The sequence below is a fragment of the Bos taurus genome, chromosome 7 (genome assembly GCF_002263795.3).
Source record: "Bos taurus isolate L1 Dominette 01449 registration number 42190680 breed Hereford chromosome 7, ARS-UCD2.0, whole genome shotgun sequence".
In the NCBI taxonomy this organism is placed as follows: domain Eukaryota; kingdom Metazoa; phylum Chordata; class Mammalia; order Artiodactyla; family Bovidae; genus Bos; species Bos taurus.
In genome coordinates this window covers 71,456,877-71,472,201 of record NC_037334.1, presented here as the reverse complement: position 1 = coordinate 71,472,201, position 15,325 = coordinate 71,456,877, and positions in this window count along the sequence as shown.

Sequence of the window (15,325 nt, the reverse complement as noted above, 5' to 3'; positions counted from 1 at the left end):
GGCAGTACCCTCTGCCCTTGAGAATTTTGTCCAGGAGGATGTTACATCTGAGATTCCAGTGGAGCATGGCTGATGAATATGTTTCCTGAGATGATCACATCGGAAAACAAGAATAGATTTGACAGATAACTTAATGTGCTCTTCAACATGTGGTTGGTTTTGCATTATATTAAATTTTCAAGCCCTGTGAAATAAGGGATTCATGGGTCCCTCTCCTTCCTCCCCACCCTTCCACACCCACATTCACTGAACAATAGAGATCATCAGATATTCCCTCCCTTCCCTGAGCACACACCTTCCATCTGAGTCAGGAGTACACTGGAGAATTCCAGGAACACATTTAATCACTTAAAATTGGTCGGTGCCTTCAATCTCTGGGGAACTGATACAAAAGCTAGGAATTATAGCAAATGTTCTTCCGGTAGCACACTGCTGAAAAGACACCTCTTTTCAGGCTCAGGTTTGGTTTCAAATCCAAGGCTTTTAACATTTTAAGTTTATCTGAACTGATCTTGAATAATTGAATTGAAAGTGTTTCCTCTTCTTTCTTTGCCTATTGATAGCTTGTTTATTGAAACAGAAGAATGTTCCATTTAAAATTCATTTTCTTTTGAATTCTAGATAATAGAATCAGAAATTCTTCATTCTGCTTAATCTGTAAGTAACAGGAGTGTTCTCTTATGATTCCACAAATCTTTACTGAGATCTTCCTATATGCCAAGCACTATGCTGGGAACTGGGATACAAGATTCATGGGTAGATGCTCAGCCATTCTTTCATTAATCTAGTCATTAATTCAACAGGTATTTACTGAGTACTTCCTGCAGGTGTCAGGCACTGCGCTATGTGAAGGGGACACAGAGCTGAACAAGACAGCGATGATCCTTGCTTTCTTAGATCTTACAGTCTTTAGGAAGCACTTCTAGGAGCTCTCAGCTTGGTGGATGAAAAAAACAGCCACAACACCTGCAAACTACTCTGTAAGAACTTTAGTGGAGCTGTGTAGCAGAGCACTCTGGAATGCCAAAGGGAGGATGGGAATGATACTGGGGAAGGCTGCAGTTACAAATATTGGATGCAAGCTTTGGATGTCTGAGAGGTGAGTATGAATTCCAGTTCTACCTCTGGTTGCTCTGTGACCTTGGCTGCCCCTTGTCTTAGTGTCCTTTTCTTTCTTTGTGAAATGAAGGTAGTTGTGTCATCTACCCCAGGGTTGTCAAGCTTGAGCAAGGCCCTATTTATAAAGCGCTTAACACAGTGCCTAGAGGCTACTTCTCTTCTTCAACCCTCAGAGTTTATTCCAGACACATTCCTAGGAAGATGAAGACTCCTTTGGGTCTAAGATGTGGGGTGAGCTGGGAAAATAGGTCCATTTGGTCTTTGCTGCCATCCTTGTCTAGAAAGGTAATGCCTGGCAAGAGGAAGAATACTGGGCTCAGGCTGAGTTCCACTTGTTGGCCTAGGTCAGCATTTCTCCAAGTATGGTCTACATAGATAATTATAGGTGGTGTGGAGGCCAACATTTTTTTTTTTTTTTGAATTTTATATTTTATTTTATTCTTTTTTTAAAATTTAAACTTATTTATTTTAATTGGAGGTTAATTACTTTACAATATTGTATTGGTTTTGCCATACATCAAAATGAATCCACCATGGGTATACACATGTTCCCCATCCTGAACCCCCCTCCCACTTCCCTCCCCATACCATCCCTCTGGGTCATCCCAGTGCACCAGCCCCAAGCATCCTGTATCCTGCATTGAACCTGGACTGGTGATTCATTTCTTATATGATATTATACATGTTTCAATGCCATTCTCCTAAATCATCCCCCCCTCCCTCTCCCACAAAGTCCAAAAGACTGTTCTATACATCTGTGTCTCTTTTGCTGTCTCGCATACAGGGTTATTGTTACCATCTTTCTAAATTCCATATATATGTGTTAGTATGCTGTATTAGTGTTTTGCTTTCTGGCTTACTTCACTCTGTATAATAGGCTCCAATTTCACCCACCTCATTAGAACTGATTCAAATGTATTCTTTTTATTGGCTGAGTAATACTGCATTGTGTATATGTACCACAGCTTTCTTATCCATTCATCTGCTGATGGACATCTAGGTTGCTTCCATGTCCTGGCTATTATAAACAGTGCTGCGATGAACATTGGGGTACACGTGTCTCTTTCAATTCTGGTTTCCTCAGTGTGTATGCCCAGCAATGGGATTGCTGGGTCATATGGCAGTTCTATTTCCAGTTTTTTAAGGAGTCTCCACACTGTTCTCCATAGTGGAGGCCAACATTTTTATGTGTACTGCAAAGACACCATCTTTCCATTTACGGTGGTTCTATAATGCTTCCTTTAAAAATAAATTTATGTAAGTTAAAAAAACTGATTTGATTTAAGGGAGAACCCTAAGGACAAACCCTAAGGTATGTGAACATGGTAAAACCACAAATGGTACTTTTCTGTGGGGATCTGGGAAATACCAGCCTAGAGCGAGGTTCTGAGTACCAGTTCTCCAGTCCCAGTCAAGTGGAAGTTACAGCATTACATCCCAGGGAGTAGAGGCTTGACCCAAGACAGTGTGTATGAGGGCCCTGCATGGTGCTTCAGGTAAGAACCCATCTTTGTGAGGCTGCTCTGTTGCTGCTTCACTCAGGATTATATGATCCTCTTTTGATTATCTGCATTGTCTGTATCACTATCTAAAATTATCTTGTTTACTGTCCTCCTCTGTGATTCTGAAATTCCAAACGCCCTGAAAATGGAACATTAAAAAAAATGGGTTTGGCACTCATCAGTTTGTTCTTGATATAAATTTTCAGTTTTTGTAGCAAAATCTGACCTGAACTGATGTGAAACTATCTGTCTCCTTAATTTATCCGTCTTAGTGTAAATGTGGATATGTGCAGCTACAGAGCTGCTAAAGTGTTTAGTTATGAACAGCTGGCCCAGACTCTATGGGGTATAAAGTATCTTATGAAATTTGAACAGCATGACCTCTCTAAAATGTGAAAAATTTTCTATCCCCCCAGAAAACATCTGGTGGTGACTGTTTCAGATAAGGGATTGTGGCTCTCTAGTTGTTTGTTTCCCCAACCTGACCATATACCCCAAGGGACAGAGACCTCATTTGTTTTATTTAATACTGTATCTCCGGGCCTAAACCAGAGACTGGCAAATAGTAAGCTCTTGGTATATGTGCATGGACCAAGACACTGAATAGATGTCTCCCTATGAGCCTGGCTCTGGTGAAGGAGTATCTGGCGGTTCAACAAGGATGGCTTTGGGCTGGCTGGCCCCTTGTGGAAGTAGGTAGCTGCCTCTTTTGGCCATGTGAGGTGCGGGCCTGAGACCACTGAAACCAGGTCTGCCTCAGATCTTGGCTCTAAGAGATACTTGGTTTACTTGGGATGGTCCAAATGGGACAAGCCTTTCCAATCTAGACTCCCATAGCATTTTCAATTCCCAGAACCTGGTGGCAGATTCAATGCCTGTGAGGCTATCTGAACTACAGCAGAAGGCTGCAAGTCCCCACTCTGTTTCCTGACCCACCAGCATAGCCCCACATCACTGGACTGGTATTTCCAAAAGACTTTTGATGATATATTGCTCTTGACTGCCTCTCTGCTCAGCTTTCTCAGACAGTACCAGTTCCTTGGCAGTACAGAGCACCTTACATGTAGCAAGGGCTGGGGAAATATGACTACTGAATGGATGAATGAATGAAAGAAATAGTGAATTGTATCTTTCTTGACATTTGACCTTTTCCCTTCTTCCTAGCTTGGTGCAACCCCCAAATCTTTACCTTTGAGGTGCTGACATGCATATCTTGTTCCCCATTTTGTTTTACAATATGTTCAACTCTCATTCTTGGTTTCCAGGCTGTGACTGTCACTTGGAGACCCTTCTTCTATGCTGCATCTTCATCCTCATCTTCATCTTTGTTAAGCATTGCATGAGCACTTCTTGTGGACCAGGGACTATATTTAAGCTCATTGTCTTATTTAATTATTTTATCTCATCTCACAGGGAGTCAAACCTAGCCTAAAGCAAAGGACTGAGGGAGCAAGGTTGTGGGAGAGTGTTGTGAAAATTCTCAGCAATGAATCACTGATGCTTTGCCTAAGAGCTAAAAGCAGTCAATTTATTTGGTGTCTTTTCACTTCCAAATCATCTACCTCCTGCAGGATCCTTTTCTTGGGGACATTAATTCAAGTTTAGGGCCTCATTTTTCTGTTGTGGAAGCCACCATCCTACCTGGTTTCCTTTCCCACCTCAACAAGTTTGCTGATGTGGAATGTATTTTATGCTGAGGTGTCAGCCCTCGAAGTGCTAGGTCTTCATGAATATAATTCAAGGTGGCAGAAGTTGAGTGGAGAAAGTGTAGGGTGAGCAATTTTCAAGCCACGTTCGTCCTTAATACTGTGTGGTTTTATTTATTTATTATAAAAATCATCTTGGAGTTTATTGATTAAATAAGCTGTGCAAGTGAAAGTGCAGTGAGCCATAAAGCAGGGCACAGCTCCAAGGCGTTACTGAAATCAGTATCTTCAGGTTCGTGTGTGTAGCCGAGAGCTCTATTGAGATGACATTTGCATTTATTGCTTCTTCTCAGAAGGATCCACAAGAACACCTGGGACTCACTGAGTGTAGTCCCCTTCCTAGAAGGTGGATGGACTCACTGAGGATGGGATACTTAGAAGGTCAGGTGCAGAGTGAGCTGCTACATGACCAAAGGAGAATGAATCCAAAGGGGCCCTTTTAACCTGAGAACTACTTAAGGTGACTGGGCAGAAAGTATTTTCAAGGAAACCATGTAAATGTATTTCCCATTCCACAGGCTTGTCTTACAATGTGACATTTCTCCATTGAGAAGTGGAGGTCTTTGTTTTCTTCCCTTGAAATAAGGTAGATCTTTGTAACTGCCTTGACTGATAGAATGTGGTAGAAGTGATGCCACATGACTTCTGAGGTTAGAATGTAATACTGCTTCCATCCGGCTCTTGGAATGCAGTGCTATATTGTAAGGAAGCCCAAGTTGTGGAGAGGGCATGCATGGGTAGGAGGTGTTTCAGCTGGTCACCCCAGCTAGGTCCTCAGCCAGCAGACAGCATCACCTCTAGATATATGAGTGCATGAACCCTTAGATGTATGGACCCTCCAACATTTGAGTTTTCTAGCTGAGACCCTCAAACATTGTGGAGCAGAGATGAGCCATACCTATTGTGCCCTGACTGAATTCCTGACCCTCAAAATCCACGAAAGGTAATAAACCACTCTTGTTTTAAGCCACTAAGTTTTGAAGTGACTTATCGTGCAACATTAGATGACTAATTTAATAGATGACAATTTAGAATAAGAGGAGTGGGGTGAGTGTCCTACTCCTTAGAGATCCTTTGCTAACATTACAAGGAGGCTAGAGGTTCTGACATTGCAACGGGGTAGAGTTTAGTAATATATGATAGTGCTTGGTCTGGGAGAGGGGGAGATGTGATAAAGCCAAGAGCTTCCTGGATGGGGTGAATCTTGTGGGTTTCGAACTTAACCTTCAAGGACAGTGACTTTTCTTCAAAGTCATGGCTGGAGATGGCTTGCTTCTACACCTCTGGATGTTGGAAGCTGGTAGCACACTTCAGCCTCTGAGGACTTCTAGAGGATTCTAGGCCAGTATGCTTATTTGCCATTACCTATTTCTCTTGGATATTATAGGAGATGAAACTCCCTAAAACTCATGGGCAATCTTACATGCTAGACTGAAGACATAAGATCTCTGGTTACAAAACAAGGAAGGAGTTTATGCTAGTAGAGGTTCGTGGTTGCAAGCAACAGATAATTATTCTAGAGGATTTAAGCAGAAAATGAAATTATTAGAAAGATTTAAATAGTTTTCAAAATCCCTGGGCCTCTAGATCATGTCTAACCAGTTTGGTTAGGACATAGTTGCCACAGCACTGGAAAATCTGGATATAGCTACTTGTCCATCAGGATGGAAGCTCCCTGTCTCTAATTCTTTGTGTCACTAGCTCCTGGTTCCAAGTCTAAGAATAGATGTATTTGATTGGTGGAGCCTTGGTCATATGTTGCCTCCTAGTTACAAGGGAAGCTGGGAAATTCAAGATCTAAAGTTTCATCTTGTATAGTGGGGGATTCCCCCTCCTAAAAAAGGAAGATACTTCAGGTACTGGACAGATTAAAACAAACTGCAGTGTTTACTACTGGGTTGCTATTGTGGGTATATTACTTTGTCATTATGTGTTTATAGGGAGAGCACAGACCCTGGCAAAATTCCTGGGAAAAAGGTAACATTCAGAAAATGTGGTGTGCTGATTATTTCCTGCTTATTCTCAGCACTATTCTTACCTTTCCAGACCTTAATCTTCATTACAGGGCCTGGACTTCTGCAAACCACAATTTCCATATCTCCTGTGTAGCTTCAGCCAAGGGGAAGCAGTGGTTGGATGTTGGAAGGTGGGAGGAAGTGAGAAGATATGTTCTTTGTGCAATTTTTGGGAGTGACTGCATTTCTGAAGATTCTAACCTCAGCCACAACAGTTCAGTACCAGCTTGGAAGAACCCTCCCTGGTGGTCCTACGACAGACCCAGAGGTCCCTCCTTCATGATTCTATTGCCCTTTCTGGCACCCCTAGAAATGCAGTCATAAGTACATTCCTGCACTTGGATAATAACATGCTGTTGTCTCTGTCTGAACCTTTGGAGTAGTAGCTGCTTTCTGCTTTTTCCTAGTCTCCAGCTTACCTCAACTTTTCCTATTTATTCTTCTAGCATTTCCAACACTTTTTAAGTACTTCATTGGATTAAATCCTCTGATTTGAAATATTAATATGCTTGGTGTTTCCTAACTGGTCTTGGATTGATACACTTGGTAATTTGGTCAGAACAATAGGCCTTATATTTATAACATAGTTCTCTATTTCAAAGAGGTTTAATGCTTGTAATTACTCCCATTTCTTCCCCTTTCCAACTGGTTAACTCGTACGTACTGTTCAAAACTTTGTTCAGACATTAGTTCTCCAGAAGCCTTCCTGATATTACCCCTGCATTCTGCCCCTCTAAGCCCTACAGTACCACACACTTATAGGGAGGTACATGACAATGGTATTTGTTGATATTCTTAGTGATAGTTATGTAGATTAGAAGTGTATATTTGTAAGAGAATGCTTCAGTAGCCTTACTTAGGCAAGTGTGCTGATCTCTGAGTCTGGAATTCTAGTCCCGATTCCATTAGTAGCTACTGTGCAAACTTGGAAGTCAGATGACTTCTCTAGGCTGTATTTTCCTCTCCTGAAAAATGAGTAGGTTCAATCAGGAGAGTGATTTCCAAACTGTAAAAAAATTTTTTTGAGTAATATTACATGAAAGCCTGACATGGAAACCAGAAATAGATGATCTAGTGGAAGTCAGGGGTGGGCATTCTGGAGTTCTATGAACTCTGTTCTTCCTCTGGCCCCAAACCCTTGATAGCACTTTCACCATTCCTCTAGGGCTCCATGGAGCAAAGTTATAACTCTGCACTAGATCATCTCTTCTATGTATTTCAGCTTTACACATATAGGCACAGTAGGTGATCCAATTAAATATGATGCCCACACATTGCTCAAATTAGTCTGCACATGTCCTTGCTTCATCTTTATTGCCATCATCATTGTAGCCAGTTTCATTATCTTCAAAGGCATTGAGCATTTACTATGTGCCAGGCATAACTCTCATCATGTCTAATCCCCACATTCATCCTACCCTTATTTTCCCGGAAGAGGAGACTGAGTTTCAGGGAAGTTCCATTACTCACTTTTTTGCATTCACTAGTTAACAAGTAACTGTACTGGCAGTCAAATCCATATGGACTTAATTATGAAACTATGCTCAAAATCATGATATCCTACTGCTTATTTACTTCTAGAACCCCATGGTGTAAGGAGGGGCTCCTTGTTTCTGTTTGTCCTATTAGCATGGTGATATCAGTCTGTCAAGCCATTGTCAGTCTGTCTTCTTACTCATGGACAATAGGGGAACCCTGGTGACCCATTCTCAGCTTGAAGCAGTTTCCAGTTGTCTGCCTTTTTTCCATGTCTGTGACTTCTGGCCACTACAGAGCTGTCACCTGACTTGGGAGACCCACTGAATCAAAACTGAAATCAATTAGCAGGGGAAACCTGCCAACTCACCCTCCAAGTCCCCAGCTGACAGCCTAATTTCCCTGGTGGTGAGAACTCCCCACTGGCAATGATGTTACCCCTGCCATGGGGAGTGTTCCAGGATTATCATGTCTCTCTTCCGTGGCTGCAAAATAGTCACTTAATGAGCTGAAAAGGCAGAAATGAAAAAGGAAGTGGAAGGGCATTGAGAACCAGGTAATGTGGCCAACGATTAAAGAGAAGGGCCAGACATTTAAGCCAGAGTATGGGTCCCATGGAAAAGGATATCTTGGTTAAAGGAGAGACCACACTGTCTCCTGATCTCTGAAATCCTCACCATCCACAGGGGCACTGAAAGAGCACTGGACCTCTGTTTCAACCCTGGGATGATATTGACTTCTGGTGCGATTGGAGCAAATCTTTTCCTTCTCTGTTATAGAGTATAAAGGCTAAAAGTGTAGGCCCTGGAATCAAGTGCTTAAATTCTGAATCTACCACTTACCAGCTGATTCTGACCAATTATTTAATCTCCCCAAGATTTAGTTTCCTCAACTGTAGAATCACATAACAATGATATTCATCTCACAGGATTGCTACAAGGTAAATAAGAGAAAATTATTTCCCTTTGGCTTATAGGGCACCACAAGGTAAACAAGGGAAAATTATTTCCCTTTTGCTTATAGGGTACCAGGCCCGGTGACTGGAACATAGTAAACATTCTCTAACTTTGGATGTGTTTGGATGCAAGTAATTGAAACTCCATCCAAGAGCTGTTTAAAGAAGGAAGTGTAATAGCTCATGTAACTGAAAGTTTAGGGAGAGGATATCTGCAGGGCTAGTTAAACTAGTTCCTCAGGGACATCATCAAGAACCTGGCTCTTTCCATATTTCTATTTGTGATCCTGAGTGTTGGTTCAACTCTTAGGCTGGTTATCAGGATGGCTGCCTTACTTTCAGGCACCATATCTAAATACATCAAACGTCCTGAGGAAGAAGGATGTCTGTCCTATGACTCTATCTGAAGCAAAGAAATTTTATTTTTTTAAAATCTCACCAACAAGCTTTTGTATATATCTTATTGTTAAGAATTGAGTCACATGCCCATTTTGACCAATTACTTGTAAGAAGCATTTAACCAGTGGAACTCACCTGGTGGGGTCTGAGGGGTACAGTCAGCTTTGCCTGAAGCTACATGGAGGGAGGTTGGGTGTCCAAAGAAAACTGAAGTTCTGTTGGGAAAGAAGAAGGGACATATGGATGCTGGCTAGGCATTTGACTAAAATCTCTACCATCCATAATTTTCACTATTACCGTTTCTATTATTACTTTTTTTAATCATCAGCTTTTGCTTTGGACTGCTTGTTCTCTGTCTCTTTTCTGTTCTGAGAGTCATGATTCTGGTCTTACTCAGCATTCTCAGTGTATGCTGGGCTGTTTGATCCCTGCCTCTTCTAACGAGAGGGCAACTGAAATGTACCATTTCTATTTCCAACTTTTATTTCCTTCTCAGAAATACATCAAGCCAAACACTCCAGGTGTGCAGAGTTACTCAGAACCAGCCAACGGAAATTGATTTCAAGATGCCAGCAACTGTCAGTTACAACAGCGAGTTGTGTAACTGAGCTGATGATACAGTTGACTAAGTGCCAAAGTGTCTGCCTTTTTCTACTTCAGAAACATACCTGGGAATCCTTCCTCTACCCAAGATGGCAAGCCCACCTCAAATAGTGTTTTGGGTTGAAAGGTGGTACATTTGAACATTTCTAGTGCTTCTGTGTGTTGTGGTCACATATTGTATGGCTAACACTTTTTTTAAAAAGAAGAATCAGTGTGGATGGTTGATGAAAAAACCATTCCCATTTTGGAGAAACAACTCAAAATATACTGGCATGCCATTTGGGGATTGGGAAAATATTCTTGAGTTATGTGGGACAACAAATTTCTTTTTAGTTCTCTCATCATGAAACACAGCTTAGTCACATGCATAATTAAATTGATTTTTCTTCTTTTTAATTTACGCTTGGCTTTTGGCCACAATGAAGGCTGCTTGCTGAGCAGATGGCATAGACCATTTTTCCTGTCTGTTCAATCAGCTATCAGCAACTGCTCAGCCACTGGTCAATTGGCCTGACTCAACCAGAAAGTGATGTTTTTGGTTCCAAGGGCAGACAGGATCTATCACCTCATGGTTTAGATAACATTTTTCCTCCAAGGGTCAGGTCAGACTCTGCTGTCTGATGTCATAAACTCCCAAGCAAATGGCAGAAATTCAGCATTATGGTAGTGTTCTCAATGATCAGCCAGGAAGTCTCCAGCATCTGGCAGAGTGAATTATGGCTCATTGAGTAAGACATTCATCACCCTCTTCTTAGAAATAAATTCCCTTTGTTTCCTCAGAGAATCACAAACACTTAGAGCTAGAAGTGACTTTGAAGGTTATGTGTTTAAATGTTTCTGCAGCAAAATCCATGGGGTGAACCTAATTGTGTCTGCTGCAGGGACTCTGATGTAGGGATTCAGTCTATATGAAGTTCCCATAGATCTTCTTGGAGAACTAGTGAGGAAATATATTGGAGCTGACTGTTTGCTCTAGGCTAAAATTCATGGGCGGAGATGGGGAGCAAGAGTTGACCCTTAACTCTTGAATTGAACCAACTCTAAATTTGAGTCCAGTTCTTAGATGGTCTGTCAAAGAAGGGGGATAATTCTGAATGCTATGCTTTTTTGCATCTTGCCCTGTATTCTGGCCCCAAAGTAACCATCCCCAGATTCCCAGAAGAAAGGGCACAGTAAGAAATTGTATGTGTGAGTCGAAGGAATCGTAACACAAGGTTCCAAGATACTGAGACAGCAAGAAAACTCTACTTGGGGGGGAGTCTGACAATAGTTTGGTGTTATGATTCTTAGTGATGAAAGCCTGACAAAAGGCAGGTCAAGGTGGGAGAGGTGAGAAGGAGCAAGGGGCATTTGTGAAACAGGTAGCCTGTAACCTCTTGAGCTATGCGACCCAAGACTTGGCTCAAGGGAAGCAGTAAATATGGTGACCTGGAGAGCCTGGAACAAGCAGTTGTACAAAAGAATGCCAGTGGATACTAAGGAGGTGGTCATGTGACCTATGTTCATCCATCTGTCTCCTCCCATGACCTTGCAATCTTGGGAAAATTGATTGACCTTCATTCATTCCATCCATGGTGACTTGACATTGTCAGTTTGGAAGGCTCTTCAATATTCTCTCTCAATCTCTCTTTCGTGCTAGTTAGAGTTAGGCTCTGTTGATTGCAATTAAATTACCCTAACTGCTATAAGGTCCCTTTATGAATTAGGTAATTGCAAAATAGACACCTAAGGAGTAATTTTGGCCCTTTAGGGGTCTTGAGCCCTGAAGCTACCAGTTCATCACTGTCCTACCGCTTGAACATTGCCAAGCACAGCTGTATGTCTGGGCTACTGGGTGATGGAAAAGTGTCAGGAGTGAACGCCTGACACTTTGCTATAGGAAGAAAACACAGATGGTTAGCTGTCATGATATTTATCCCTGTCAAAAATCATTGTTCCCTTTCTTGTCTCAGTATGACCTGTTCCAACAGAGAGAGAGGGCTCTGGGAGTCAGCATAGCTGGAACCAGCTCTGCTTGGACTCTGGCTATCTGTGTGACCGTGAGCAAGTCATTCCCCTCTCGGCAGTCAGTTTACTCACCTATAAAAGAGTGAAATAGCACACAGAAATGCAACATATAATATATTTTTTTATTTTATTTTTTAACTTTACAATATTGTATTGGTTTTGCCATACATCAAAATGAATCCACCACAGGTATACATGTGTTCCCCATCCTGAACCCTCCTCCCTCCTCCCTCCCCATACCATCCCTCTGGGTTGTCCCAGTGCACCAGCCCCAAGCATCCAGTATCGTGCATCGAACCTGGACTGGCGACTCGTTTCATATATGACATTATATATGTTTCAATGCCATTCTCCCAAATCATCCCACCCTCGCCCTCTCCCACAGAGTCCAAAAGACTGTTCTGTACATCAGTGTCTCTTTTGCTGTCTCATATACAGGGTTATTGTTACCATCTTTCTAAATTCCATATATATGCATTATTATACTGTATTGGTGTTTTTCTTTCTGCCTTACTTCACTCTGTATAATAGGCTTCAGGTTCATCCACCTCATTAGAACTGATTCAAATGTATTCTTTTTAATGGCTGAGTAATACTCCATTGTGTATATGTACCACAGCTTTCTTATCCATTCATCTGCTGATGGACATCTAGGTTGCTTCCATGTCCTGGCTATTATAAACAGTGCTGCGATGAACATTGGGGTACACGTGTCTCTTTCAATTCTGGTTTCCTCAGTGTGTATGCCCAGCAGTGGGATTGCTGGGTCATAAGGCAGTTCTATTTCCAGTTTTTTAAGGAATCTCCACACTGTTCTCCATAGTGGCTATACTAGTTTGCATTCCCACCAACAGTGTAAGAGAGTTCCCTTTTCTCCACACCCTCTCCAGCATTTATTGCTTGTAGACTTTTGGATTGCAGCCATTCTGACTGGTGTGAAATGGTACCTCATAGTGGTTTTGATTTGCATTTCTCTGATAATGAGTGATGTTGAGCATCTTTTCATATGTTTGTTAGCCATCTGTATGTCTTCTTTGGAGAATTGTCTATTAAGTTCTTTGGCCCATTTTTTGATTGGGTCATTTATTTTTCTGGAATTGAGCTGTAGGAGTTGCTTGTATATTTTTGAGATTAGTTGTTTGTCAGTTGCTTCATTTGCTATTATTTTCTCCCATTCTGAAGGCTGTCTTTTCACCTTGCTTATAGTTTCCTTTGTTGTGCAGAAGCTTTTAAGTTTAATTAGGTCCCATTTGTTTATTTTTGCTTTTATTTCCAATATTCTGGGAGGTGGGTCATAGAGGATCCTGCCATGATGTATGTCGGAGAGTGTTTTGCCTATGTTCTCCTCTAGGAGTTTTATAGTTTCTGGTCTTACGTTTAGATCTTTAATCCATTTTGAGTTTATTCTTGTGTATGGTGTTAGAAAGTGTTCTAGTTTCATTCTTTTACAAGTGGTTGACCAGTTTTCCCAGCACCACTTGTTAAAGAGATTGTCTTTAATCCATTGTATATTCTTGCCTCCTTTGTCAAAGATAAGGTGTCCATATGTGCGTGGATTTATCTCTGGGCTTTCTATTTTGTTCCATTGATCTATATTTCTGTCTTTGTGCCAGTACCATATTGTCTTGATGACTGTGGCTTTGTAGTAGAGCCTGAAGTCAGGCAGCTTGATTCCTCCAGTTCCATTTTTCTTTCTCAAGATTGCTTTGGCTATTCGAGGTTTTTTGTATTTCCATACAAATTGTGAAATTATTTGTTCTAGCTCTGTGAAGAATACTGTTGGTAGCTTGATAGGGATTTCATTGAATCTATAAATTGCTTTGGGTAGTATACTCATTTTCACTATATTGATTCTTCCAATCCATGAGCATGGTATATTTCTCCATCTATTAGTGTCCTCTTTGATTTCTTTCACCAGTGTTTTATAGTTTTCTATATATAGGTCTTTAGTTTCTTTAGGTAGATATATTCCTAAGTATTTTATTCTTTTCGTTGCAATGGTGAATGGAATTGTTTCCTTAATTTCTCTTTCTGTTTTCTCATTATTAGTGTATAGGAATGCAAGGGATTTCTGTGTGTTGATTTTATATCCTGAAACTTTACTGTATTCATTGATTAGTTCTAGTAATTTTCTGGTGGAGTCTTTAGGGTTTTCTATGTAGAGGATTATGTCATCTGCAAACAGTGAGAGTTTTACTTCTTCTTTTCCAATTTGGATTCCTTTTATTTCTTTTTCTGCTCTGATTGCTGTGGCCAAAACTTCCAAAACTATGTTGAATAGTAATGGTGAGAGTGGGCACCCTTGTCTTGTTCCTGACTTTAGAGGAAATGCTTTCAATTTTTCACCATTGAGGATAATGTTTGCTGTGGGTTTGTCATATATAGCTTTTATTATGTTAAGTATGTTCCTTCTATTCCTGCTTTCTGGAGAGGTTTTTTTTTTTTTTATCATAAATGGATGTTGAATTTTGTCAAAGGCTTTCTATGCATCTATTGAGATAATCATATGGTTTTTATTTTTCAATTTGTTAATGTGGTGTATTACATTGATTGATATGCGAATATTGAAGAATCCTTGCATCCCTGGGATAAAGCCCACTTGGTCATGGTGTATGATCTTTTTAATGTGTTGTTGGATTCTGATTGCTAGAATTTTGTTAAGGATTTTTGCATCTATGTTCATCAGTGATATTGGCCTGTAGTTTTCTTTTTTTGTGGGATCTTTGTCAGGTTTTGGTATTAGGGTGATGGTGGCCTCATAGAATGAGTTTGGAAGTTTACCTTCCTCTGCAATTTTCTGGAAGAGTTTGAGTAGGATAGGTGTTAGCTCTTCTCTAAATTTTTGGTAGAATTCAGCTGTGAAGCCGTCTGGACCTGGGCTTTTGTTTGCTGGAAGATTTCTGATTACAGTTTCGATTTCTGTCCTTGTGATGGGTCTGTTAAGATTTTCTATTTCTTCCTGGTCCAGTTTTGGAAAGTTGTACTTTTCTAAGAATTTGTCCATTTCTTCCACGTTGTCCATTTTATTGGCATATAATTGCTGATAGTAGTCTCTTATGATCCTTTGTATTTCTGTGTTGTCTGCTGTGATCTCTCCATTTTCATTTCTAATTTTATTGATTTAATTTTTCTCCCTTTGTTTCTTGATGAGTCTGGCTAATGGTTTGTCAATTTTATTTATCCTTTCAAAAAACCAGCTTTTGGCTTTGTTGATTTTTGCTATGGTCTCTTTTGTTTCTTTTGCATTTATTTCTGCCTTAATTTTAAAGATTTCTTTCCTTCTACTAACCCTGGGGTTCTTCATTTCTTCCTTTTCTAGTTGCTTTAGGTGTAGAGTTAGATTATTTATTTGACTTTTTTCTTGTTTCTTGAGGTATGCCTGTATTGCTATGAACTTTCCCCTTAGGACTGCTTTTACAGTGTCCCACAGGTTTGGGGTTGTTGTGTTTTCATTTTCTTTCGTTTCTATGCAAATTTTGATTTCTTTCTTGATTTCTTCTGTGATTTGTTGGTTATTCAGCTGCATGTTGTTCAGCCTCCATA